Source organism: Hipposideros armiger, unplaced genomic scaffold (assembly GCF_001890085.2).
Source record: "Hipposideros armiger isolate ML-2016 unplaced genomic scaffold, ASM189008v1 scaffold_912, whole genome shotgun sequence".
Taxonomy (NCBI): Eukaryota; Metazoa; Chordata; class Mammalia; order Chiroptera; family Hipposideridae; genus Hipposideros; species Hipposideros armiger.
In genome coordinates, this window is record NW_017732262.1 from 386034 (window position 1) to 390691 (window position 4658).

Below are 4658 nucleotides of genomic sequence, written 5' to 3' on the forward strand. Positions count from 1 at the left end.
TTAGTTTGATTAGCTAGTAGTGTTTTAGTTATATATTTCTTACTATTTATAAGCCAAAATGTGATGGATTAAAACAACAAACATTTATTATTTCATAATATTTATGATCAGGAATCACCCAAGCATACATGCTTCTAGCACAAGGTATCTGATGAGATTGAAGTGAGAGTATTGGTGAGGTTTGTGGTCTTTCTAAAGGCCTAACTACACAAGGATCTCCTTTTTAGTTGATCACATGAATGGTGGCAGGATTTAGTTCTTCCCTAGGAATTTCCTGCTGTCTTCCCTCCATTTATCACATGGCTTCTCCACAGGGCAGCTCACGATATGGCAGATGGCTTCACTCAGAACAAGTGATCCAAGAGACCAAGAAAGAGTGTACCCAAAACTAAAGACACAGTAATGTTCAAACCTAAACTCAGAAATGACGTCTTGGCACCTCTGTTACATCCATTAGAAGTAAATTACTAAATCTATCCCACATACAAGAGTATGAATACCAGGAGTCAGGAACTATTGGGGACCATGTGAAAGTCTTCTTACCATAAATGGTTTGTCAGTTTTAAATTATATGTATATGTGTGTATGTTTATGTATCTCTATTGCCTAGCTCACAAATTTCTTATATATTTGTTATTTACTATCTTCTCTTTTCTTTTTTTCCTAACCTTTTTAGATGGATATTTAATTGACATTCTTTCATCTTTTATTTCAATGGACATGAGTTTTTAAAGATTTGAATATATCCTCTGCTTGCTACTTTATCCCACATAGGAGCATCTCTTATGTTTTTATCCATGGTATTTTTATTGTCAATACTCTATAAAAAAATACTTGTATCCAGTAAAACTGCTTTCTGCAAAATCGCCACCTTTCTCTGCTCCTTTGTCAGCTGCGAAAAGTGTCTTTTTGATCTAACATTTATTTCTTAATTATTTACATGTAAAGTGAAAATTGTAGAATTTGTTCTCTTTTTAAAATTACAATTAGGAAATATGGGTAGAGTGACCATATGTCCCATTTTGTTCTAGTTAGTCTTGGTTCATATCTGCTGTTCCAGCATAATTATTTATAGCACCTAATTTACTTTAATAAATTATTTGTTTTGTATGTTGAGGCATACAATCACACCAACAACGAATGTCATTTGCCTCCTCGGTGTGTGTGTGTGTGTGTGTGTGTGTGTGTGTGTGTGTGTGTGTGTGTCAAGATTACTCTTTATCCAGATACTACCATTTTATTATAGGAATATGGAACCCCCAAAATCTTTTGAATGATTTAAAATGAAAAATCAATTTCTGGGTGATATTTGATACATTTTTTAAAAGTATTCCATAAATTAACTTAGACTTTGTCCTGATTGAATATTCTTTATCACTAACGAGTTTTAACATAAGTGACTCCGCATAAGAAGGTGACTATGGCCATCTGCTGAGACCCTGAAAGCCTTGGTTTAGAGAAAACACTCCTGACTCTGTACCCTTGACAAGTTACTTAAACTCTGAGAGTTCGTTTCCTATGGCCTAAAAGTATAATAATTTCATGGGATTGCTGAGAGAGTTAAGTGCCCAATAACTAACAGAAGGCTAGTAATTAGTAGTTATCATTGGTTATAACTATTCACACTGTTGACTCCAAATCCCTTTTTGAAATTCTTGATTTTAGGATTTTGAAATTTGATACAAAGTAAATGTTTGCAAATGTTTTTTCTTCTGTGTTAATGGTTATCAAGAAAGTGTTTTCCATACCTGTTCACAACTAGAAACAAGTTCTTAGTCATTGTTTGATATCCCTTATCATTTTTCACAGTCCTGTATATGAGTGAAATAAAGAAAATATAGTTGTAGAGTGTATGTATGAAGCAATAAGCAGTGCTATTTTTGAAACATTTATTTTTTGCACCCAAAATATGATTTTCAGTTCTTTTCCTGTTTCATATATACATGAAATGTTACTGCAGCCAAACCGAAGCCCTCAGTAGCAATGTCTTGCTTAGCACTTCCATCTCAGTGGCCACAGCATGTGTTATTCTCACACCAGAACTTTAAAATGAATAATTTAATTCCACTTAATAAATAAGAAAATGTAGGAGCCACTATTAGTACTAATTTAACTCACTGTACCAACAGCAGCAATGAAGATTTGTTTACAAAAATACATGAAATATGTACTTTACAGAAACATCACTAAAGAAGAGGAATTTATTCAATAGAATTTCTGGTAAAACATTTGAAAAGAAAATAAGGCAAAGACTTTTCTTCAGATCATATCACAAAATACGATTTTATAGAAGTTCAATGCAAATCTAAAAGAAATCTAATAAAATATAAACAAATATGTACCTGACTTTCTCACGATAATACTGATAAAGAATTATTAAAAAACAGAGAGAGAAGCTACTACCATATAAAAAATGTAAATGTTTATCTATAAGAAGTCATGTTAAAACTAACACTGCTGACAAAATGAGGACAGTTAATACACACATTAAACACAATGGATTAATATAATGAAATATAAAAATGTATTAAATAATAATGGTCAAGTAGGGAAAAAATGGGAAAAGTTTTAAACAGTTTTCAAAAATAAAATCAAAAGGCAAGCAAGAAAAAATTATAGCAGGTATGTAAACATACAAATATTTAAATCTTAATAAAGATCTTGAATAGAAACACTATTATTTTCCTCTGATACTTCTAATATTTAGAATTAAAAATATATTAATAATATTGATGCAGAAAATGTGAATTTACTTATATCCTGGGGAGTGTAAAAATAAAAGTGCAAGAACTATAAATCTGTCATTTAAAAAAAATTTTTTTTTCTGTTCTTTAACATCAGAATTTAATTTCAGGATTTCATCTTAAAACTATAACCAGAAATTATAATGAAGATATACATGTAAACAAAAATGTTGATCACAAAGTTATGCAATAATGAAATACTGAGAACCCAAGTAACCTAAACCAAAAGAATTTATAAACTACTATTTTAATAGAACAATGAAATAGAATATAATTGTGGAATCATTAAAAATTTACTGATGTGGCACAAGTGCTCACAATAAGACTGTAAATGAAATAGCATTATTCATAGCTGTATGTACAGTGTGGTCTGAATTTTAAGCAAAGTATATAGAAACATTCACATGTATTTACACTCATATCCAAAAAAAAAAAAGTCTGAAGTAAATATAGTAGGATAGTAATAGTTGTTATTTTCCTTGAGATTTCTGGCAATGATATTTCCTTTATATTTTGTATTTCTAATTTTTCTATATAAACTCATGTTACTTTCATAAATAGCAAATATTAACAAATAATGTTTAATGTTGTAAAGAAATTATTTCATACTCTATTACCCTTTTTCATTATGCATTTTGAATTGTGACAGTAGGTTAAGAGTGAGCCTATAACTCTGTATGCATGGTTTCAAAACTCTTTCCAAGATATTGTGAGGGAGGAACAAACTTTCCTTCCTCTACCATAAAAGGTTCTTCTGGCTGGTCTAATAATCAAGTAGATATGAGACAGATTATCAAAGGAAAATAATCAAATTTAGTACATACATATGTGGGGAAGCCTGCATACACAAGAGAGTTGGAGACCACACATGCAGAAGAGTTTCAGAGAGAAAGGGGAATTGAGCTAGGGATGCCCTAATGCACCCTGGGGACTTCAAAGGGTCATTGGCAGGGTGATAAGCAGAAGAGATATTTAGTAAATAGAAGTTTGCCCTGCCCTATAGATAGATCAAAAGAAATTATCTCTCATGGGCTATGCCCCTAATTCAAATGTTTCTAGGTTGTTAAAGGGAACGGCAGAAGTTTCTGTGAGCCTGTGGCTAAAGTTGCCTTTAACTCAAAGTAATTTGCATACCACAGAGGTACATCTTGGGGCGACTCCTTCTGAACCCCCACAATATCAAATAACAGTTTTAGAGAAAGACCTAATTCCAAATACCTCTTGTGAATTTCTACTGTCCTTTTCTCTTTGTCATTCCCATTTTATTTTCTTATAATAGTTCTAATTTTCTTACATTTTTTCTTCTTTTTTAATTTTAATTTGCATATTCCTTACTCTTAGCTCTACTTTGTAATGTGGTTCTAGTGTCCTGTTAGCCGTCTCACTCCAAACCCCAAATAGGATCAGGAAACATTTAATAGTAATGCCAGCATCCCTGTGACCTAAGGACATTTTGTCACTTTTTCTCCTTTGCTTTTGGATCTGTTTACCGTTCTCTTCCTGAACCTCTCACAACTTTATCTTCCATCATGCTCCTCTCCTATTTCTCTTCAGATGATTCCTTTCGTGGATGCCTTCCCCAGTTCCTTCCTTTTTCAGTTTACCTTTTACTTATTGCCATGAGCTGCTTCTTGGCAGCATAGCCTAGGAAAACATATCAACTCAATGCCGTAAGATGCTAAAATGGTTTGCAACTGAAATCAATAAAAAAACTATCAGTAGATAGCTTTCCCATTCGCAGGGTTTTAGGCATTCTTTTGTGGACCGATGGAATTAGGTGAAGTAGGTGAGGATATTCAGACTTCTTAATATTTAGTTTGTTTTTTTTTACTTTGGCTATGCACATGTCTGCTATAACATAATGAATCAGTAGAACCTGAAGATCCCCAAGCTTACAGGCTCTTCACAATCCCA